The 25,502-nt window shown below is 41.1% G+C and overlaps 1 non-coding gene across 1 annotated transcript; it reads left to right on the top strand.

Annotated features, from left to right (window-relative positions):
• The first annotated feature begins 2,813 nt into the window (after positions 1–2,813).
• On the top strand, positions 2,814–2,921 carry LOC138082460 (U6 spliceosomal RNA). Its single transcript, XR_011145090.1, has one exon. It is a non-coding gene; the product is annotated as a U6 spliceosomal RNA (small nuclear RNA).
• Positions 2,922–25,502: the final 22,581 nt, after the last annotated feature.

Below are 25,502 nucleotides of genomic sequence, written 5' to 3'. Positions count from 1 at the left end.
TGGGGTTTCAAATGTTTTTTGAAGTTGATTATGATTATCCACAAAGGCATACCCTAAGTTGACACACAAAAAGGCAACATCATAGTGTGGAAAATTATTAGCTTGTGAATCAGAGTATCTGTTTGACTCTCTTCTTGCCACATCCTCATATAAAATGTGGACAATGATACTGATCTCTCAGAATTATTGTGAAGTAGTAAATAACACCTAGGAAATTGTCTGCCATATGATTAACTCACAATAGACGTCGGCTTCTTTCCCCTTGAATAATGAATGTAAGTGGAATATTTACTGACTTTTCAATGAATAGAACTGGTTTTCATTTATTCTGCAAATATTAAACACGTCAACGTTTGGGTATGGAAATGGATGTCACTCAATATATTCCAAGTATGAATATTTTCAATGCAGGGAATTAGAAGTGAAGTGTTAGTCATTCAGTCATGTCTGATTCTTTGCAACCCCATGGATTAGAGCTCGATAGCCTCTTCTGTCCATGGGATTCTCCAGGCAAGAGCACTGGAGCGGGTTACCATTTCCTTCTCCAGGAGATCTTCCCGACCCACGGATCAAACCTGGGTCTCCTGCATTGCAGGCAGACGCTTTACCATGTGAGCCACCAGGGAAGCCGCCAGTGACGATATCGGCCAGTAGTACCACAAGGTTCTCAAGAGGCTTGCACCAAAGACTCTCTGAATATCAAGAAGCTCTGGAAGTTTCCTTCTGACCCCTCAGGCTGCAGGACTGATGCAGATGATTCTCAGAAAGCTCACCAGAAGCTGATTAGAACCTCTCATATGCTCAGTCATCCGCCTGCAGTTGCCTCCAGAAAATAATGGCTTCCTTTTCTCCTAAACTTTGTGCTGGTGTCTCCCATCTCAGTAGGATTCTGGGAAACACAGTTCTCAACTTCTCTTGCAATGGAGACCTTAGGAAGGTGGCAGTGATGCCAAAATGAGTCCAAATAATCCAGCACACCTACTAAAGGCAAGACTCTGGGCTTTGTGATCTTGGAACACAAGCGTGACTTGTGTGAATCTTCTCACCCTGCTCTCAATCTGGCAAGGGTGATAAGACACATGAGTAAAAACGGTGGTTCAAGGCAGAAGATTCAGGTAGAGGCAGATGCAGGGACAATGTCTGGCAATTCAGAGAAAGAAATGGCTTTCAGCTGAGAAAGAATCAGGGAAGACTTCAATGAATGGGTAGACTTTAGATTGAGCTTTAAAGAACCAGTAAATTTGGGGAATAAGTCAACATGGAAAAGCAGGGAATTAGGGGCATGAAAATGGTATAAACAGGTACAGGGATTTCCAGGTGGCACAGTAGTAAAGAATCCACCTCCTAATGCAGGATAAAGGTACAGAAATAGAAAAGAATGTAGTGATAAGTGACTTTATTAAACTGAAGAAAGGCGTACTTTGAAAAGGGGCAAAGTGGAGGGGAATTCCCAGAAAGTAGTTTTTGTTTCACTTCAGACACTGTTCCAATATATGAGTTTGAAATCTTTTAAATAGGAAATGGAAAGCAATTTGAGATTTTAAGAATATGATGATTAGATTTCTTCATTAGGGTGAGGCCTCACCACAACTCTGTTTTGTGGGTATTATCCCAGCTTGTCGTTCAGTCATTAAGTCATGTCCAGCTCTTTGTGATCCCATGAAATCCCATAAGCAAGAATACCGGAGTGGGTTGCCATTTCCTTCTCCAAGGGATCTTCCCGACCCAGGGACCAAACCTGCATCTCCTGCATTGCAGGCGGATTATTTACCCCTGAGCCACCAGGGAAGCCTTGTCATCCCTGCTGGGTGTCCATTAAACCAGGATGGGCATTGCATCCCCAGGAGGTGTGTGGGATTTGGTGTGCACAACCATAGGCAGGCACCTGTTAGCCCCCCACTCATAGGTCATTAGAAGAAATTGGGGTTCAGAAAGGTTAAGGAACTACCCAAGATCATATGTTGATGAAATGTGAAGCTCGTGGATCTTGATTCCAAAGCTAACATTTTTTTTTCCACCTAACTTGCTGTACCATACTGCCCCCACTCCACAGTCCCATCAATTTTTTTCCCATCAATTCCTTCAGCTATTTTCTGCTCCTTTTTTCTAACTATATAGGTCTTGCCCTGAAATCCTGAGAAATAGGAGACTAGTAAAATTTGCTCCAACTAAAGATCAAACTTATAACCCAGGTTTTTCCTCATATATCTATTAAGGTATAAATGTCATTCAGTTTTATATAACAAGAGAAGAGGAGATTTTGAAAGTTATTCTTCGTTTAATACAATGTGAAAGAAACTTATTCAACCAATGCCCTCTCAATCCACGTCCTTCTGGTGTTAAAATAGTTCTGGGTTAAAGTTGAGCATTCTGCTTACTGGATTATCTAACTCATTTCAAAAATTATTTAGTCTTTACTTATATAATCATTACAATCCCATCCCCACGTTGAAGATGAACTAATCTTCCTGTTTAGAACTTTACCATCTGAAACTGTGACCCAACATTTCTAAACTGACTTATCAACACCTCCTTTCTCATTGGATCTTTTGACTCTGCCCCAGGATTTCTCACTTTCTCTCAATAAAATACCCATCCTTATATATCATAATGCTCCTCATCTTTTAAGTCTCAATATAAATTCAACTTTCCCCATGAAGTCTCTGCCCATCCAGTGCCCACCATTACCCCTATGGATGCAATGGAACAAGCCCCATCCTAACGGCTCTGAGGTTCTGTAGCATCCCTTGGGATTTTTCTATACCCCAGCCAGAGTTGGGATGCAGGTAGAAATAAGGAAATTACTAATAGAAATGAAGGTGTTTGCTTCACATATACTAAAACTGGAACAATACAGAGAAGATAAGCGTGGCCTCTGCTAAGTGAATTTATTTACAAAACAGAAGTAGAGTCATGGATGTAGGAAACAAACCTATGGTTTTTCCCAAGGGATGAGCGGGGAGGGATAAACTGGGAGATTGGAGACTGGGACTGACACATACACATATGGAATTCAAAGACGCTTGCCCCTTGGAAGAAAAGCTAGACAGCATATTAAAAAGCAGAGACATCACTTTGCCAACAAAGGTCCATAAAAGTGAAAGCTATGGTTTTTCCAGTAGTCATGCATGGATGTGAGAATTGGACCATAAAGAAGGCTAAGTGCCAAAGAATTGATGCTTTTGAACTGTGGTGCTGAAGACTCTTAAGAGTCCCTTGGACAGCAAGGATATCAAACCAATCAATCCTAAAGGAAATAAATCTTGAATATTCACTGGAAGGATTGATGCTGAAGCTGAAGGTCCAATCCTTTGGCCACCTGATGCAGAGAGCTGACTCATTGGAAAAGACCCTGATGCTGGGGAAGATTGAGGGCAGGAGGAGAAGTGGGCGACAGAGGATGAGATGGTTGGATGGTATCACTGACTCGGTGGATGTGAGTTTGAGCAAACTCAAAAAGATAGTGAAGGACAGGGAAGCCTGGTGTGCTGCAGTTATGGGGTCACAAAGAGTCAGACATGACTTAGCGACTGAGGAACAACAACAGTATATAAAATAGAAAACTGATAACCCACTGCATAACACAGGAACTCTATTCCATGTTCTGTAAAGGCCGATATGAGAAAAGAATCTAAAGAAAAAAAAAAGAGACTGTATATATTTGTATGTCTAATTGACTCACTTTGCTGTATACCTGAAACTAACACAACATTGTAAATCAACTATGCTCCAATAAAAACTTAGAAAAGAAATAAAAGGCAAATGTTTATGGCTAGTAGTTTAAAACAGAATTTTGTGGTAAAGAATAAAATTATGCCTGCTTCTTGAATTGCATTCTATAACTCAGATCCTCAGTGTCAGGCTGGACTAGTCTACACTTGGAATGAATAAATAATAAAACAGTACATACTCACTACAGCACTCTATTATGTGCCCAAATCTGATCTCAGCACTTTACTAAACAACAACAACAACCTTACCAGATAGGTACTGTTATCATCCCCATTTTACAGAAGAGAATTTGAGGGCCAGAGAAGTTAGATAACCAACCTAACATCACACTGCTAATACTTGACAGAGCCAGGATTCAAAGAAGGCAGTTTAACACTATAGTGACTCATCGAATCGTATTGGGGGGAGGTAGGGTCTCAATATATGAATCTGGGGGGACACAAACACTGAGTCCATAAGAACAGGTGAATCTGGTGCATAATCAGTATTCAGTTCAGTTCAGTCGCTCAGTCGTGTCCGACTCTTTGCGACCCCACGAATCACAGCACACCAGGCCTCCCTGTCCATCACCAACTCCCGGGGTTCACTCAAATTCACGTCCATCAAGTCGGTGATGCCATCCAGCCATCTCATCCTCTGTTGTCCCCTTCTCTTCCTGCCCTCAATCCCTCCCAGCATCAGGGTCTTTTCCAATGAGTCAACTCTTCACATGAGGTGGCCAAAGTATTGGAGTTTCAGCTTCAGCATCAGTCTTCCAATGAACACCCAGGACTGATCTCCTTTAGGATGGACTGGTTGGATCTCCTTGCAGTCCAAGGGACTCTCAAGAGTCTTTGGAACTACCATATTCTCTGTGTTTGTAGAGATATAGAAGCATTCCTTTTTAATTTTACAAACACTATACAAATTTTAATTAAAATGTAAATTAAAAAAATTTAATTGTGCAATTAAAATTTAACTGCACAATTTTTTAATATAAAATATAGGAGTATATGGAGCAAAACAAATATGGATGCATTTCCATTGTATCATATGCCCAGTTATCTTTCAGGTGTTTCTAGCACACATTCTTATATCCACTGATTACAGCAGTTTTGTGAAGTGAGAATCAGATTGGTTAAAAGGTGAGATGGTAGATCTGTCAAGAGAGATTGCATATATCCACTAAAGGAGCATATTGTATCTCTGGGCACCCTGTCCCCTGCACATGCTTATATCATCATCTTTTATATTCAGAAGTTGCTGCTGATTGTGCAGGTGCACAGGCGAGGCTGTAAAATTTGCCTTGTGACTCATGATAGTTTCTTTCATGATTCTTTCCAGGCTTAGTCATTCCTGGCAGAGCCTGTTGCTGTTTGCAGTTCTGCCTCTTTTCCTCATGGGTTAATGACTTACCTTTTCTCTGACTTCAGCAAGAGACATGGACCAATCTTCTCCAGGGTCTCCAACCATTCCTGCTGAGGAGCTCATTTTGATGTTTCTGAGACTTATGCTCATCTCCACCCCCACACTGGGAATACAGAGAATGAGGTACTGGAGAGAGCAGGTCACTCACAAGCAGACCCTGAGCATACTGGAGCCTAACTCAGCTGCCTACTGCAATGTCCTCCTCACAAAGCTTCCCACCACCAAGGCGAGAGGATTGAGGCTTCTGCAGCCAGCTTAGAGGCTGAACCAGTGAGTTCAGGAAGAGTCACTTGGCCACTAGTGAATTACTTCTGCTGCTGCTGCTGCTAAGTCACTTCAGTCGTGTCCGACTCTGTGCGACCCCATAGACGGCAGCCCACCAGGCTCCCCTGTCCCTGGGATTCTCCAGACAAGAACACAGGAGTGGGTTGCCATTTCCTTCTCCAATGCATAAAAGTGAAAAGTGAAAATGAGGTCGCTTAGTCTTGTCCTACTCTTCGCGATCTCATGAACTGCAGCCTACCAGGCTCCTCTGTCCATGCGATCTTCCAGGCAAGAGTACTGGAGTGGGGTGCCATTGCCTAGTTCATCCTAATTCAATGACTTTGCTCTCCTATAATTCATTTGCTCTCTTCTTAAGAAAGTCCTCTGGTAAAATGTTACAGAGTTTCTTTAACCAGTAATATCTAGTCAACAAAACAAACCCTGTTAAAAGTTTTTCTAAGAAATAATGAAGAGATGGAAAAGTGCTATTATCTACAAAATAAGGCAGAAAAACTGAAAAAGGGAGTCTCCATGCCCATGCAGAGTCCCCAGACGTGTGGGAGACCTCCTTATGTGCCTCACCAGATACACTCTCCAGCTTTCCCACCTGCTGTGTGACCTGGGATGTTCATCTGTTCTGTGTGGGATGGGGACAATCCACAGAAACCACAGACAGAAGATAAAGAAGGACAGTGAAGTTGAAGTATTCATTCCTTTGTATGCCTCCTTTTGGGGTCACCAGGGACAAGCTGTACCCATAAATCAAAGGTCACAATGCCACCTGGGTGCCCTGCCTACACAGCTCTCCTTTTCTTCAAATTTTCTCCAGCTGCTCCTCCTCTTTCCCTTTCAGCCCCTGATGATAGCAGAGCCCCACTGTCACTGGCATGGCAATACATCACTCTTCCTGGTAATATCTCTACACACTGCCTATGCCTTTGTAAACTTTATTAACTCCTCTTCTCAAATTACCCTATTTCAGTGTGACATCTCTTTCTGCTGGGACCACTGAAAGCAAATGGAGGATATCTTTGTATTGATAATTCTCCAAAATACCACAATAGTACCTAGAAGAAAACCAGCATTTTAGATGAGATAAAGTAGGTAGACTAGACGGAGAAGGCAATGGCACCCCACTCCAGTACTCTTGCCTGGAAACTCCCATGGGTGGAGGAGCCTGGTAGACTGCAGTCCATGGGGTCGCTAAGAGTTGGACACGACTGAGCGACTTCACTTTCACTTTTCACTTTCATGCATTGGAGAAGGAAATGGCAGCCTACTCCAGTGTTCTTGCCTGGAGAATCCCAGGGACGGGGGAGCCTGGTGGGCTGCCGTCTATGGGGTCGCACAGAGTCAGACACGACTGAAGCGACCTAGCAGCAGCAGGCAGACTAGAAGGATAAGCAACAATATTTTCTCTACACGAATCCTGATGCAAAGAGCTGACTCATTGGAAAAGACTCTGATGCTGGGAAAGATTGAGAGCACGAGGAGAAGGGGGCGACAGAGGATGACATGTTTGAATGGGATTACTGACTCAATGGACATGAGTTTGAGCAAACTCCAGGAGATAGTGAAGGACAGGGAAGCCTTGCACGCTACAGTTCATGAGGTCGCAAAGAGTTGGACACAACTGAGTGACTGAATAACAATATGAATCCCAGGAAGACCTGCTAATGGGGAATTCACATGCTCTACGTCTCTAACTACTCCTGAAGAAAACTTCCCAGTTGTGGATACCAGCCCCAACATAACTTATTTACTTATCCTAAAATCTAATTCTCAGGTTTCGGTAATTGCACTTTAGTCAACCAACCACAGAGGTGTCCAATTTATAAATGACCTTTTCTTGTTTTATTGATGAGTATATTAAAGATAGTAAATGTATTGGTACTTCCCTGGTGGTCCATTGATTAAGAACCCACCTTGCAGTGCAGGGGATACAGGTTCAGTCCCTGGTCAGGGAACTAAGCTCCCACATGCTGCAGAGCAACTAAGCCCACACACTGCAGCTACTGAGCCCATGTACCACAACCAGAGTCTGTGCACTGCAAAAAGATCCTGCATGATGCAAGGAAGACCCTGCATGCTCCAACTAAGATCAGATGCAGCCAAATAAATAGATAAGTAAATATTTAAGAAGAGCAAACAAATAAATATATTGATTTTTAAAAACAATCAAATGTTGCTCCCACCATAACAGTAAGAAAAACCAGAATTATTTACAAAGTCATAACTTTTCTTGAGAGTTGAGGTAAGGAGGCAGCCAATGGAACTGAATTCCACAGTGAAGAGTCCCTCTGGGACATAAGGATACTCAAATGGATTCATCTTAGTAAAACCATGGAGGGAAAAGTGGCTGTAATAGAAGTAAGTAAGATGAAACAAGAGAAAAAATTAACAAATCCCTAAAGGCTGAGAGTGGGTTAGCATACCACTTTAGAATGACAGGAGTGCCAGGCATAGGGAAGTTTGCACCCACTTGCATGCTCTTCTGCACAAGCCTCCCCTAGATTCTTAGAGAAATAGTAAGGACAGGGAAGGAGACGAGATCAAACCTCATCAGTGGTGACCTGGTGACTCCGAGGAACAGGCACAAAACAGTGCCTACTCCTGTGGACCTTATTTTCATAAGAACCAAAAGCTGTAAGCCATTGGAAGAAGGACAGCAGTCATTCTCAGCCCTTTCCCCCTTCATGTGGCGGTGGGTAGGAAATGCTCCTTCCTGCCCCTCGGAACTAGTCACAGACCCATTGCTTCTGTAGGGAGGGTAGAAGCAAAAGATATCTTCCCTGGAGGATGTGAAGGAAACACTCTTGGACCAGTTATTCTGCACCAATAAAAAAGATTTCCTTCTGCTGGGGGAGGGGAGAGAGTATTTCTCCTGCCCCAAACTCACCACAGATTCGAGGCAGAGTCTGGCTGCCACAGAAGCAGAGGGAATGAATACTCACAAGGGCACACTTTTGAAGCCTTGGCATACTGCCTGGAACTGAGGTTGGACCAGGAAAATCAAGAACTTTTACCCCCGCTACAACCCACCACTGAGTAATATGCAACCGCAACTGGGAAAGGGGCAAGACCATGGACCAAGGCAGGTGACCAAGAATGAATAAAAGCTGAGAGTGTAGAATACCAGAAAAAACTCCTCAGTACCCCAAGTCCCATACAAAAGACAAGGTGAAAATAACCCACTGTTAGAATTTGAAGCCTCTGATTTCACTGAGGATGACAATAGCACTAACAAAACCCAAATCTTGCTTAAATACTGACTGTTGGTTGTTTAATCGCTAAGTTGTGTTCAACTCTGTGACCCCATGAGCTGTAGCCCGCCAGTCTCCTTTGTCCATGGGATTTCCCAGGCAAGAGTACTAGAGTGAGTGGGTTGCTGTTTCCTTCTCCAAGTCATCTTCCCGACCAAGGGATCAAACGAGCGTCTCCTGCATTGAAGGCAGATTCTTTGCTGTCTGAGCCACCAGGGGAGCCCCGAATCCTGGCTAGATTGATTCAATATCCCTTGCTAATAACCTAGCAGAAGAAGAGTGGCTATTCCTAGATCTGAAACTATTTAATTCAAGGTATATTGTTCTTCAACACACAATGTACACAATGCATTAGAAAAAGTCAGACTCAAAAAAGCAAGGAAAAAATCGACGTACTGTCAAGAGATAAATCAATCAACAGAACCAGAAACAATGACCTAGATGTGGTACTTCACATAAGGATTTTAAAATAACTATAAATAATTTGTTAAAGTATATGGTGGAAAAAGTGGACAGAGAGTATCAGAAAGAAATGGAAACTATAATAAAATGCTAAATGGAAAAAAATCATGGTATAAGAAATCAGCAGTTCCTTTATTAAACATGGCTGAGGAAAGAATCAATGACTTTGAAGACAGAAAAGTGGAAATTAACCAAAAATTAAACAAAATGACAAAAAAAAAAAAGAGTGATGAAAGAGAAAAGAGCATCCAAGAGCTGTGAGATGATGTCAAACCATCTAACATAGATATAAGTGTACTTCTACAAGGAGGAGAGAGAGAACAGGGAAGAATCACTCCAAGAGATAATGCCTAAATTTCCTGAAATTAATGAAAAACAAAAACCCACAAACCTAAAAAGCACAGAGAACCCTGAGTAGGATACACACACACAGGTACACACATGTATCATAGTCAAATTGCTGCAAAAAAATAAAAATAAAATAAAGAGAAAATCTTCAAGGCAACCAGAGGGATAAAAAAATCATTACCTAGAGAATAACATGGAGAAGGCAATGGCACTCCACTCCAGTACTCTTGCCTGGAAAATCCCATGGATAGAGCAGCCTAGAAGGCTGCAGTCCATGGGGTTGCTGAGGGTTGGACATGACTGAGCGACTTCCCTTTCACTTTTCACTTTCATGCATTGGAGAAGGAAATGGCAACCCACTTCAGTGTTCTTGCCTGGAGAATCCCAGCGATGGGGGAGCCTGGTAGGCTGCCGTCTATGGGGTTGCACGGAGTTGGACACGACTGAAGCGACTTAGCAGAGAATAACAGTGGACTTTTTGTCAGTAACCGTGTAACAAAAGAACAGTAGAGCAACATCTTAATGATGGTGATGAAAAGAGCTGTCCATCCAGTGAAAATTCAAAAGTGAAAGGAAATACTATCTATGTCAGGAGAGTTTGCTTTTGGCATTTACACAAAACCACAGAAATTCACACTTGTCAAAATGTATTGCATGACATACACTTATATGCTTGCACCCAATCTATACTGTGATCTACTCAAGAATAAGGACTTTTATTTATCCTTTTTCTCCAGTGCCAGATGCAGTGCCTGGCACCCAGAATGTGCTCAGTAAGTGTTTCTGATTGATCAGATCAACTTAAACCGAAGTCCTTTGTGTATGCATGTGTGCATGCTCAGTCGCTCAGTCTAGGATAGCTCATTTAAATAATCCTTATTAAACAAGTATTTCTGGTGCCTACCATATGCAAAACAGCATCTATCAAATTGGGAATTAAAGCAATTTATTGAGGTATTCAGAGACTTTTTGAGTATAAATAATGTCTTTCTGGGGTTTCCCAGGTGGCTTAGTGGTAAAAGAATCTGTCGACCAGTGTAGGAGAAACAGAAGATGCAGGTTTAATCCTCAGGTCAGGAAGAACCCCTGGAGTAGGAAATGGCAACCCACTCCAGTACTCTTGCCTGGAAAATACCATAGACAGAGGAGGCTGGGTACAGTCCATGGGAGTGCAAAGAACTGGACACAGCTGAAATGACTTAGCATGCAGGCATGCAGTGTCTTCCTATCTTACCATCATTTTTACTACTATTAGTACTACCGTAGTATGTTATGCAGAACACTTTACAACATGATCTAGTGACGAAAAGAGATAGTCAGGATTTCCCTCTGCAGAAGATTGTCAAGGAAAAGAAAATATTGAGGCTGTCTATACACATTTTGAAGAAATCAGTTTTAATTAAATTATTGAGATAGTATTGAATATTTATCAATGTGATAATCATAGAAATGGTCTGTATTTCTATGTTTCTATCGTTTGTGGCATAGGGTATCTTAATTCAATCAATTATTCCAGTGGAAGTGCTTCAGAAATTGTGCTACCTCTAGCTCTGCATAACATGTGAAAAAGGGGAGGATGATAGAAGTGATAAAGTAGTAGAGACACCAAAACTTATACATTACAACTGTGTATGCATCTAGGTATACACATTTATCGGCTTCCCTGGTGGTTCAGATGGTAAAGAATCCACCTGCAATGCAGGAGACCTGGGTTCAATCCCTGGGTTGGGAAGATCCCCTGGAAGAGGGCATGGCAAGCTACTCCAGTATTCTTGCCTGGAAAAATCCTCAGGGACAGAGAAGCCTGGGGGGCTACAGTCCATGGGGTTGCAAGGAGTCGAACATGAGTGAGTGACTAAGCATACACACACACATACATATTTATATATGCAAGTTTCAGTCTCCTTGGTGTTAATCATACATTTTCAGTTTACTACATAATTTGTGCAAAATTGAATATGACTATACACTTATATTTGGAGAAGGCAACGGCGCCCCGCTCCAGTACTCTTGCCTAGAAAACCCCATGGATGGAGGAGCCTGGTGGGCTACAGTCCATGGGGTCACTAAGAGTCGGACACGACTGAGTGACTTCATTTTCACTTTTCACTTTCATGCATTGGAGAAGGCAATGGCAACCCACTCCAGTGTTCTTGCCTGGAGAATCCCAGGGACAGGGGAGCCTGGTAGGCTACCGTCTATGGGGTCACACAGAGTCGGACACGACTGAAGCAACTTAGCAGCAGCAGCAGCAGCATACACTTATATTAATATATGATTAAGTAGTTTTTAGGATCACATATTCACCACCCTTATGGCAGAAAGTGAAGAGGAGCTAAAAAGCCTCTTGATGAAAGTGAAAGAGGAGAGTGAAAATGTTGGCTTAAAGATCAACATTCAGAAAACGAAGATCATGGCATCCGGTCCCATCACTTCATGGGAAATAGATGGGGAAACAGTGGAAACAGTGGAAACAGTTCAGACTTTATTTCTGGGGGCTCCAAAATCACTGCAGATGGTGACTGCAGCCATGAAATTAAAAGACACTTACTCCTTGGAAGAAAAGTTATGACCAACCTAGACAGTATATTCAAAAGCAGAAACATTACTTTGCCGACTAAGGTCCGTCTAGTCAAGGCTATGGTTTCTCCTGTGGTCATGTATGGATGTGAGGGTTGGACTGTGAAGAAGGCTGAGCGCCGAAGAATTGATGCTTTTGAACTGTGGTTGGAGAAGACTCTTGAGAGTCCCATGGACTGCAAGGAGATCCAACCAGTCCATGCTGAAGGAGATCAACCCTGGGGTGTCTTTGGAAGGAGTGATGGCAAAGCTGCAGCTCCAGTACTTTGGCCACCTCATGCAAAGAGTTGACTCATTGGAAAAGAGTCTGATACTGGGAGGGACTGGGGGCCGGAGGAGAAAGGGACGACCGAGGATGAGATGGCTGGATGGCATCACAGACTCGATGGACGTGAGTCTGAGTGAACTCCAGGAGATGGTGATGAACAGGGAGGCCTGGCATGCTGCAATTCATGGGGTCGCAAAGAGTCGGACATGACTGAGCGACTGAACTGAACTGAACTGAACTGATTCATGCCATTATTGAGCACTATTTTGTATCTAGAAATGTGATATCCTAATGCAGGATGTTACTATAAGCAAGCCTAGGAGGTAAATTTTCCATTGTATTAAAAACATGCAAAGCAAATGATTTGTACAAGCTACATACATCTATATGCATACTTATATACATTAATAAGCAGACCATAATATTAGAACCATTTTTAAACCTTGTTTTAAAATAAGAAGTATGTTTTATTTTGTTACTGAAAAATGTCAAGGAACAATGGAGTAAAACCCATACAACCTCACCTAAATTCACTGAGTAGTAAGGGGTTTTTGCCATATCTGATCTCCTTTCTTCCCTCATCCCCTCCGCCTATACACACACATGAATATTCTTCTCTCAACCATCCAAAAGTTAAGCTGTATACATACAGCGGAACACATCACCTTTAAATATTTCAGTTCTCAAGAAAATGTGATTCCTCTACACAAGTTCACACCAGTACCACATCTAACAAACAGTCATATCCAAACTTTCTCAATTGTTTCATCATGTCCTTTTTGCTAGATTATTTTTTCAGTCCAGGTTGTAATAATCAAGGTTGATGTATTTCATTTGGCTGTTATGCCTGCTTAGACTCCCTCAATTTTCATCTGTCTTTGCTTCCTCTGCTTATAATATTAAAATAGTTGAAGAGTCCTGCAGAACACTCCATATCCAGGATTTGTCTGTTCCCTTGCGTTAGGTTCAGATTGAACATTTCTGGCAGAATACACTGTAGGTGATGCTATATTCCTCCTGTCACATAGCATCAGGAGGCAGGACTTCAGGCTATCCCACTACTGGCAGTGCCAAGCTCCATCACTTGGTTAATGCGGTCACCTCTCCATTATAAAGACATATTTTGCCTCTCTGTAATCAATAAGTTATCTATGGGCTGATACTTTAATGTCATCAATAGTGTCCGCCTCTTTGTGACCCCATGGATTGTAGCCCACCAGGCTTCTCTGTTCATGGAATTCTCCAGGCAAGAATACTGGAGTGGGTTGCTATTTCCTTCTCCAGAGGATCTTTCCAACCCAGGGATCGAACCCGGGTCTCCTGCACTGCAGGCAAATTCTTTACCATCTGAGCCACCAGGCAAGTTCCCAAACTAAGAGACTATCCAGTTCTCCAAGAATCTCTCACCTACTGTTTCAGGTGAAACATCTGTTCTTGGTGATCTGAATCAATTTTTACATTGGAGGTTACAAAATAGTGATTTTTCTCGTGCTATCAATCTTTCTATATTTATTAGGGGGGAAGTATGCTTTAAACAAACACTGAATAAGATGATAAAATTTCATCAACTGAACGGTATTATAAACTCCATCATCAGGTCTTAGTACTCTTGAAAATGATCCCAGCAATTCAACTAAATTTTTCACATTCAGATATAAATTGATGACCCAAAAGTGTCTGAGATACCTCAGGACCTCAGCTCATTTTCAACTGGACCCCACCATGAGGTAAGCCAAGCATGTTCACAGGTTGCACTGGGTGTCACTGCCTCCAGGGAGCCATTCCTCATTAACCTCAGATGGAGACAATCACTCTCATCTGTGCCCAAGCTGTGTCCTGTACAAACTTTCATCAGAGTACCTCTGACACTTCATTACACACAGTTATGGCTGTATTTACTTCCTTCAGGCTTCCCTGGTGGCTCAGCCAAGAATCTGCCTGCAGTACAGGAGACCCAGTTTCAGTCCTTGGGTCAGGAAGATGTCCCGGAGAGGAGAATGTCTACTCACTTCGGTATTCTTGCTGGGAGAATTCCATGGGCAGAGGAGCCTGGTGGGCTACAGTCCATGGGGACGCAGAGTCAGACACAACTGAGTGACTAACACACACAGTCACTCCCTTCTCATGGATAAGCTCAGGCAGGATAGAAACCTTTTCTTATTGGCCTTCTTAGCCATAACATCTAGGACGATGCCCAATGCATACTGAATTAACACTGAAGTCACACACAATCTGTATCATCTAACAAAACCCCTGAGAGGCAAGTAGGGCACATGTCCCTTATTTATTTTATATGGAGAGCAACTCAGAGAGGTAAGGTGACCTGTTTTCAGGAGGCTGTTTTCCTGTCCAGTGATGGCAGACTACACCACAATCGCTACTCAAGAATAAATTCCAATGATGCTCCTTCAATGGTTTAGCGATTTCTAGGAATGGGAAAAAACATCTCAAATGCTTGTTTCTGTCACAAAATGCCCTGCCCATGTTCTCCAAACATCCTTTTCTTGGATTTTTTTCACTTCTCTAACTATTAAAGCTGTTATTTATTAACTCATTATGCACTATGCAGGGCTTCCCTGGTGGGTCAGACAGTAAAGAATCTGCCTGCAATGCAGGAGACCTGGGTTCCATCCTTGGGTTGGGAAGATCCCCTGAAGGAGGGCATGCCAACCCTCTCCAGTGTTCTTGCCTGGAGAAATCTCATGGACAGAGGAGCCTGATGGGCCACAGTCCATGAGGTAGGTCACAAAAAAATCTAAACATGACTTAGCAACTAACACTTTCTCTTATGCAAATATGAAACAGAAACAAGGAAGTACTAGATAGCTTGCCCCATCACATTCCCCAAAATCAAAGGGGCCAGGATTTACCCAGATGCTCCGGAGTGCAGGCTGTAACCCACTCGTGATGGCACCTTAATCACTGCTGTAGAGCAGAGCCAATGTCAGGCCCTGGCAAAGAACCACTTAGATAGGAATTATTAGTCTCCTCATTTACACAGGAGGTAGTCTTACAGAGGGATTAAGTAACTTCAAGTTAGCTAGTAACAAGCAAAACTAGACTTTTGAACCCATATGACTCTATGGCCAGAGCTCTTAATCATTGATCTGTGCTGTGTATGCTAAGTCACTTCAGTTGTGTCTGACTCTTTGTGACCTAGTGGACTATAGCCCGCCAGGCTCCTCTGGCCACGGGATTCTCGAGGCAAGAATACTGGAGTGGGTTGCCATGCCCTCCTGCAGGGAATTTTCCTGACCCAGGGATCGAACCCACATCTCCTGCACTGGCAGGCAGGTTCTTCACCACCAGTGCCACCTGATCACTGACCCACCGCTTCTGTAACTTGCTGCTTCCCCATCAGTGTTCAAGTGCACCCTCCTTCTTACACAATGGCCTTTACAGAGGAAAGGAAATCAGCAGTGGCGCTGAAAATAATAATAGGTGATATTTACCAAACACTTACTGGGTACCAGGAAGTGGTCTGAGTATTTTAAATGTATTATTACATTTTATCCTCATATTTACTCCATAGAGTAGGTTTCGCTTTAATCATGCTACACACATGCTCATTTAATCCTTGCAACAAATATTTTGACAAGCAATGATGGTGAAAACCCTTGAGATTTTATCTCAGGAACATAACTGGTTCCTGAAAATGTACACAGAATATGCAGCTTAGCAGAGAAGATCTCACATGAAACTGCAGTGAAACTCCAAGTTTGTTCACAGAGCACTGTGTTCCATCACTCTTTACTTGGTGTGGTAACAATAAACATTAATCTACTGTCTTAAGAAAAAATTATCTACCTCAGCAACAAGTTAAACAGCATAGATCTGTTTTCTTTAATCACCATTTTTGGGAGTTCGTGATGAAACTACACTTAGTGGTATTTACTTTCCTTTTCAACAATCTTTGAAGTCAAATGCTTTTATTTAAAACCCTGCAAAATGCATATTGCCAAGTGAATGAAGCCCATCTAAAAAGGCTACATGCCGTATAATTCTAACTCTATGACACTAGAAAAACTGTGGTGACAACACACGCATCAGTGGTTGCCAGGGGTTCAGAGGGAAGGTGAAGGAGGGATGGATAGAGAGCATAGGGAATTTTTAGGGCGGTGATATCATTCAGTATGCTATTGTAAGGGTGGATAGAGCTCATTAAATATTTGTCAAAATCCATAGAACTTACAAAGAATAAACCTCAGTGTAAATTATGGGCTATAATTATTAACATTGTAACAATACTGGCTCATTGATTATTACAAATATCACACTAATGCAAGATGTTAATAACAGGGAAAACGGGGCAAGATGGGGTATATGGGAATTCTGTGTATTTTCTGATTATTTTTCTGCAAACCTAAAACTGTTCAACAGATAAAGTCATTATTTTAATATCATGTGCAATAATTACATATGTGAATATATAATGTTCCTGTTACAGATAGAATGTACATATATGTGTGTATGTGTGTAGAATGTACATATATATGTTGCAGAAGAACATGAAGCCACTTCCATCAGACCATCGAAACATCATTACTAACACAACTCCCCTTCTTACTGAGAAGGAAACGTCTCCTAGTTAGTTGTGCTGTGGGACATTTTCTGTGCTGTTGTCAACTCTGGGCAGTTCATTAGGAATAAATTTACAAGATGTCAACTGAAAAGCCCAGTAAAGCCAAATTTAAGAACATTTCACCATATGATACATTGAGCACGTTGTGAATACTATTCTATCTTTGTCATACATCCCCATTCCTGTTGCCAATAGAGCACACACATCCCCAAAAGATTTTGTCTAGGGCACACTTTCAAGACCCCTGGAGATTAGAAGGCATGAGCATGGTAGGGGGCAGGGTAATGAAACTCATTAACTCTGAAAGAAAGACTAAAAAGAAATAAGAAGATTCTACTAACAAAGTTGAATGTGCATCTGTGTGTGTGTGCACGCACGTGCATTTGGCAGGAGAAGGTTGGGAGTGGAAGGTAGGAATGGAACAAGATTTTAAGATGGAAATAAACCCACACCACTTACACACATACACATATGTCTGGAGCATATAAGAGTCTCTTTAGTTCAAGCTGGTGTTAGAAAAGGCAGAAGAATCAGAGATCAAATTGTCAACATCTGCTGGATCATTGAAAAAGCAAGAGCGTTCTAGAAAGACATCTATTTCTGCTTCATTGACTATGCTAAAGCCTTTGACTCTGTGGATCACAATAAACTGTGAAAAATTCTGAAAGAGATGGAAATACCAGACCACCTGATCTACTTCTTGAGAAATCTGTATGCAGGTCAGGAAGCAACAGAACTGGACATCGAACAACAGACTGGTTCCAATTAGGAAAAGGAGTACGTCAAGGCTGTATATTGTCACCTTGCTTATTTAACTTATATGCATAGTACATCATGAGAAACGCTGGGCTAGATGAAGCACAAGCTGGAATCAAGATTGCTGGGAGAAATATCAATAACCTCAGATATGCAGATGACACCACCTTTATGGCAGAAAGTGAAGAAGAACTACAGAGCCTCTTGATGAAAGTGAAAGAGGAGAGTGAAAAATTGCCTTAAAACTCAACATTTAGAAAACTAAGATCATGGCATCTCGTCCCATCACCTCATGGGAAATAGATGGGGAAACAGTGGAAACAATGGCTGATTATTTTTTTGGGCTCCACAATCACTGCAGATGGTGACTGCAGCCATGAAATTAAAAGACGCTTACTCCTTGGAAGAAAAGTTATGACCAACCTAGATAGCATATGCAAAAGCAGAGACTTTGCCAACAAAGGTCTGTCTAGTCAAGGCTATGGTTTTTCCATGTACGGATGTGCGAGATGGACTATAAAGAAAGTTGAGCACTGAAGAATTGATGCTTTTGAACTGTGGTGTTGGAGAAGACTCTTGAGAGTCCCTTGGACTGCAAGGAGATCCAACCAGTCCATCCTAAAGGAGATCAGTCCTGGGTATTCATTGGAAAGACTGATATAAACTGAAACTCCAAAACTTTGGCCACCTCATGCGAAGAACTGACTTATTTGAAAAGACCCTGATGCTGGGAAAGATTGAGGGCAGGAGGAGAAGGGGACAACAGAGGATGAGATGGTTGAATGGCATCACCGACTCAATAGAGATGAATTTGGGTAAAGTCTAGGAGTTGGTGATGGGCAGGGAGGCCTGGCGTGCTGCAGTCCATGGGGTTGCAGAGTCGGACACGACTGAGCAACTGAACTGAACTGAACTAGGGGATAGTCTTTAGGAAAGTAATTGTTGGATCATTTTGGATTTCTGGATTTCAGCTGCCTCAACTCTAAGATGAGACGGTTGCATGCATGCCAAGTTGGTTCAGTCATGTCTGATTCTTTGTGACCCTATGAACTGTAACCCACCAGGCTTCTCTGTTCATGGGATTTCCCATGCAAGAATCCTGGAGTGGGATTGTTGGATTATAGGAATACTCAAATACTCAAATTTACTAAACAAAGTCAAATTGTTCCTAATTTTATTTCTTATGGTCTATATCTTGCTTTATCATATACTTTTTGGTGTATTTTGAAGAGCAGAGGTTTTTGGTAAAGTCTAATTTATAAACTCTTTCATATTTAATATTTGTGTATCCTAAGAAAACTTGCCTGTCCCAAATATTTTCTTCTAGGAGTTTTATGGTTTTAATTTTTCATTTAGGTCTCTAATCAATTCTGTTTTTTAATATAGTGATGTATTATGTATCAAAATTCACTTCCTTCAGTACAACTAGTGTCTTCTATCTACTTATTTCAGTATTACTTGCTTAAAAAAAAAAAAAAAGAAAAGCTATCATTTTCTCATCAGTTACCTTGGTATCTTTGTGAAAAATTAATTGTCCATATGTATGTGACCTTATCTCTATTCATTCCCTTTCATCAGTTTACATTCCAATCCAAAAGAAAGCCAATGCCAAAAAATGTTCAAACTACAGCACAGTTGCACTCAGCTCACATGCCAGCAAAGTAATGCTCAAAATTCTCCAAGCCAGGCTTCAACAGTACATGAACTATGAACTTCCAGATATTCAAGCTGTATTTAGAAAAGCCAGAGGAACCAGAGATCAAATTGCCAACATCTGTTGGATCATCGAATAAGCAAGAGAGTTCCAGAAAAACATCAAACTTCTGCTTTATTGCCTATACCAAAGCCTTTGACTGTGTGGATCACAACAAACTGTGGAAAATTCTGAGAGACAGGAATACCAGACCACCTTATCTGTCCCTTGAGAAACCTGTATGCAGGTCAAGTTAGAACTGGACATGGAACAACAGACTGGTTCCAAATAGGAAAAGGAGTACGTCAAGGCTGTATATTGTCACCCCGCTTATTTAACTTATATGTAGAGTACATCATGAGAAACGCTGGGCTGGAGGAAGCACAAGCTGGAATCAAGATTGCCAGGAGAAATATCAATAACCTCAGATATGCAGATGACACCACCCTTATGGCAGAAAGTGAAGAAGAACTAAAGAGCCTCCTGATGAAAGTGAAAGAGGAGAGTGAAAAAGTTGGCTTAAAGCTCAACATTCAGAAAACTAAGATCATGGCATCTGAGCTCATCAGTTCAGTTTAGTTCAGTCACTCAGTTGTGTCCGACTCCTGCGACCCCACAGATTGCAGCATACCAGGCTTCCCTGTCCATCACCAACTCCTAAGGTTTAATCAAAATCATGTCCCTTGAGTCAGTGATGCCATCCAACCATCTCATTCTCTGTTGTCCCCTTCTCCTCCCACCTTCAATCTTTCCCAGCATCGCGGTCTTTTCCAATGAGTCAGTTTGTATCAGGTGACCAAAATATTGGAGTTTCAGCTTCAGCATCAGTCTTTCCAATGAATATTCAGGAGTGATTTCCTTTGGTTGAATCTCCTTGCTGTCCAAGGGACTTTCAAGAGTCTGCTCCAACACCACAGTTCTGGTCCCATCACTTCATGGGAAATAGATGGGGAAACAGTGGAAACAGAGATAGACTTTATTTTCTTGGACTCCAAAATCACGGCAGATGGTGACTGCAGCCATGAAATTAAAAGATGCTTACTCCTTGGAAGAAAAGCTATGACCAACCTAGATAGCCTATTAAAAAGCAGAGACATTACTTTGCCAACAAAGGTCCGTCTAGTCAAAGCTATAGTCATGTATGGATGTGAGAGTTGGACTATAAAGAAAGCTGAGTGCCAAAGAATTGATGGTTTTGAACTGTGGTGTTGGAGAAGTCTCTTGAGAGTCCTTTGGACTGCAAGGAGATCAAACCAGTCAATCCAAAAGGAAATCAGTCCTAAATATTCACTGGAAAGACTGATGCTGAAGCTGAAACTCCAATACTTTGGCCACCTGATGCAAAGAGCTTACTCATTGGAAAAGACCCTGATGCTGGGAAAGACTGACGGTGGGAGGAGAAGGGGATGACAGAGGATGACATGGTTGGATGGCATCAATGACTCAATGGACCTGAGTTTGAGCAAACTCCGGGAGTTGGTGATGGACAGGGAAGCCTAGTGTCCTGCAGTCCATGGGGTTGCAAGGAGTCAGAAATGACTGAGTGACTGAACTGAACTGAAATTGTTCTACATAACTGCTTGCTTAGTTGCATCAGCAGTGTCTGATTCTTTGAGATTCTACAGACTGTAGCCCCCCAGGCTCCTCTGCCCATGAGATTCTCCAGGTAAGAATACTGGAGTGGGTTGCCATTCCCTTCTGCAGGGTATCTTCCTGACTCAAGGACTGAACCTTCATCTTTTATATTTCCTGCATTGCCAGGCAGGTTCTTTACTACTGTCACCAAGGTGTCTCAGGGGGTAAAGAATCTGGCTGCAGTGTAGCAGACCTTAGTTCAATCCCTGGGTTGGGAAGATCCCCTGGAGGGGGGCATGGCAATCAACCCACTTCAATATTCTTGCCTAGAGAATCCCATGGACAGTGGAGCACGGTCCATGGGGTTGCAAGTTCTACATACCTGTTCTTATGTAAATACCTCATGTTTTTTGTTGTTGTAGCTTTACAACAAATCTTGAAATCAGGTCGTCTTTAGTTCTCAAAATCCTTATTGATTCCCTTTCAAAATTGTTACGGCTCTTTCAGATTTGGGGTATTTCATAACTACATTTTGAACTGACATAAATGTCTGTCTGAAAAAAGTCTATTAGGATTTTGACTGGGATTGAGTTGAATCCTAGATCAATATGAGAGAACTGACACCTCAAAAATATTGAATCTTTCCATCTATGAACATGGAGTGTCTATCCAGTTGTTTGGCAATTCATTAATTTATCTCAACAAAATTTTATAGCTTTCAATATACAGATCTTGCAAGTATTTTGATAAATTTATCCCTTCGTGTTTAACATATCTGGAAGTTAGAGAAGGTATTTTTTAAATTAATTAATTTGTTTTAATTGATTACTTTCCAATATTGTGATTTTTGTCATGCATTGACATGAATTTGCCACAAGTGTACACGTGTCCCCCCTGTCCTGAACCCCCTCCCACTTCCCTCCCCATTCCTTCCCTCTGCGTTGTTCCGGTGCACCGGCTTTGAGTGCCCCGTTTCATGCATTGAACTTGGATTGGTCGTCTGTTTCACATACGGTAATATACATGTTTCAGTGCTATTCTCTCTAATCCTCCCACCCTTGCCTAGAGAAGGTATTTTTATTTTTTAGTTTGTATTGTTGGCATTGATTTTTGCTTATTGGTCTTATTTCCCACAACCAGCTAGATTAATTTCTTGGTAGCTTCCTAATCTATTGTTCTCAGTTATCCGTGGCTCTCCCCTCTAGACTATTTGCTCTGGATTCTGTGACATCTTTCCTTTATGGTAAACAAACACATCTGTTCATAGCTGTGCAGCTTTCTCAATTGGGCTGCTGCTTTCTGCCCTCAGAAAACTGATGGACCAAAGGCCTCATTTCATTGTGCATTGTCTATCTTTCCTTTTCTACTCCAAACTGATTATATTTTCCCAACACAAGTCTTCCAAAAGCCCCTCCAGGTAGCTTCTCATCATCCCTATCATGGTCACAGGGCAGTGTTCTAGGAGCATGACAGGAAAAATTAATTTTTTTCCATTGTAACTGGATTCTCTCTCCCCTCTTCTGCACTATTCTTATGTGTCATGATTATTGCTTGTACATTTTTATGTCTTTTAAAGAAGAGAAGAAAGAAGAAAACATAGTCTTTTATATTAATTCCCATATTTACCATTTTTGATGCTCCCTTTTGTCTATGGGTTTTAGTTCCTGTTTGATCTCACTGTTTGGATATATCTCCATCACTCATCTCACTTTGTACTATTATCGTCATACACATAAGATCTTTATGTGCTATCTTCCCAAAAATACATTTTTATAATTATAGTTTCATGAAATTATCTTTTCAATAATTAAAAGAAGAAAAAAATCACAGTCTTTACAATGCCCAGATGAAAGTAGTTTATGTAAGACAGCTTGAGAGGGAGGATGTGTGTTTATGAAGAAATATTGATCATTAAAATTTTATATTCTGATTCACTAGCACAGTTGGCTGCAGTGCAATCCTAAGATGAGATAAAATTGTTAAAGTTTCCTACGCAGAAAGAAAGACTCTATTTCATTTTTCTCCACAAACTTGATGGAGTAAGTAAATACTACTAACAAGGAAACAGAGATTAAATTGCTGACATAGCTGACAAGCAGTGCAGGTAGGATTAAACACAGTCTGTTTCTGTGGTCTGTGTTGCATCCCAAATAGTATTTTCCATAGTAACCACTGTTTGGGTTCCTCCAGACCCTTTCAAAAGCATCTAGTTTTACCCAGGACCTTGCAGGTGTGTGTCACGTGCATGTGATCATTTTAGCTGCTGTGCCACAGCCACCATCTTCTCTAACATCCTTGCTCTGATCTGGTTCCCTCCGAGTTATCACTCCTGAATCAGCCAAACCCCCTCCTGAAAGCACTAGTTACTGACGGTGCCGCTACTCCACTGCTGGCCCTCTGCTGCCAACGGTCTTCTGTGCCTTGCTGCAGCTGCCGGCTTGCATGCAGTCACCGACGCTGCAGGGGCCATGCTGCCAAAGTCTCCTGCTGCTGGCAAAGGTCACAACCTGCTAGCAGGAGTGCTGGGCTGAACCAGGCCTCTGTCTCTCTCCCACTCCCATGGCCTCAGTCAGAAGCCAAGGTGGGGACGCTGAGCCCAGAGGCAGACACTGCTATCCTCAGAAGTCCTCCTCCCCCTAAGGCGGAGTACTGACCGTGATCACAGTTTAAGGGCCCCACTCTTTTAGGATAAATTCTTCTTCGAGATGGTAGTTCACTTCAGATGTAAGTGGACTCTTGGCAGGTGTGTACCACCAGTCCTCAGTCTCCTGACTCACTGAGATAAGTTCAAGAAGTTCTGTTAAGTTCGAGTAAATTCAGCTGAGCTTTCCACAACAGTGGCATCTTCAGAACCCAGTGTTTGGTGTTGGTCAATAAGTATGTCTAGGTAGACCAGGTCAATACACTAGCATCAGATTCTTTTGTAACTAATGCTATTATTCATGTTTTAAAAACAGCAACAAATTTGAAGGCTTTTTTCTAGTGTTTTTCATTCTGATAAATGATATTTTCATACACAGGGAAAGAAGATCTTTCCTGAAAAATGTACGACTGACTTCTCACTTGATATTCTAAAAAAAATTCTTTTGGTACTGAAACTTGGAATAATCAACTTTGAGGAACTACCTATTCAGTACGATTTGCTGCTTCAGTGCTATTTTCAATGTTATTTTTCCTAGAGATTAAAGCATAATATCTTAGAACTGTTTATATCAATATTTGAAAGTAAAGATGATTGACAAGTAAAATTATGGCTTTTTTTAGGGGTTTTTTTGGGTCATATTTCCATGAGTGAATATCTCAGGGCAAAGTTAGCTTTTTATTTTTCCTAATGTTACATACACTTTTCAGGAAAAGAAAGTTTCACTCAGTACATTAGTGTTGAATCTAAGTGGACTAAATGAAGGAATATACTCATATCATAACTTACTTTTTACCCATTAAATAAATTATCTAATAGAGTTCTGGCCCTATTGAGGACTACAAGAAGAGCACGCAGAACTGAATACTTGTTTTCTCCTCAAATCTGAAATACTATATTGCCTGATTTTTAAAACATTATCTGTACATGTGAAAAGACTAGCAATAGGCAAAGTATATTACCTGAGAATTTTATTTTTTAATAAAAATATTTTTTAAAGTTCTTTTTAATTTTAGTGTTTTATGATAATAAAATTCATTTGTATCAAAAGCATAGTAACTTAGGAACACCCAGTGAAGAGGTATTTCTTTTAAAACTACAATTTACAAAGAACTGAAACCCATTAATTTCCAAACATTCGCATATTTTTAAACTTATTGTACTGTTAGTTCTCATGCTTTTGGAATTATTCACATAGAAAGCTATCCTTTGAGTACAAAATAAACATTGAGATTGGTATTTTTAAAAAATAGATAAAAGGACAGTATAGTTGACACTTTTGCTTTGGATTATCTATATATAGTTATGTAAATCACAATTGGGGAGTACAGAACTTTTTTATTTACAAAATGATTGGAAACAATTTTCATTACAATGAGACAGAAGAGACTGTATATCAGTTAATAGATTTACTTGAAAATAACAAACTTGGAAGTTTTGAGATTTGCATGTATGGGCAATTCTGTTCAAATTAGTAAAATCTCTTCCATTCCTTCTCGGTCTCATTTCTTTCATGAACACTTTAGGGGGAAAGCATTTTTATAGGTCTAATGTTTTTACATGGCTTTACATACAGTTATAACTGTCTTTGTGTAACAGACCCTAAATCATCACATTCAAGTGCAAACATGTCTGAATAATAAGGCTTCTTTTCTTTTTTTTTTGCAAAAGACAATCCAAATAAAGTTTCATCACATGAAATCTGCAAGTAAGTAATTTTAATTCTACATCGAGTTAAGTCTTGTACAGACAGCATTTATTTGTACTACAACCCATATTTTTCCCCCCACAGGAAATGTTTCACATTCTAGCTGTGTTATTTTCTTTTTTTTTTAATGAATAGAGAAGGCTAGATTTGAGACTTAAGTGAACTATATTTAATGAGTTAACTCAGTGTGTAGAACAGTGCTTGGCATATAATAAATCTACAC

This window comes from Capricornis sumatraensis, chromosome 7 (genome assembly GCF_032405125.1).
Source record: "Capricornis sumatraensis isolate serow.1 chromosome 7, serow.2, whole genome shotgun sequence".
NCBI classification, from domain to species: Eukaryota; Metazoa; Chordata; class Mammalia; order Artiodactyla; family Bovidae; genus Capricornis; species Capricornis sumatraensis.
Note: the sequence above shows the minus strand (reverse complement) of the source record. Positions and strands in the feature narration are given on the sequence as shown.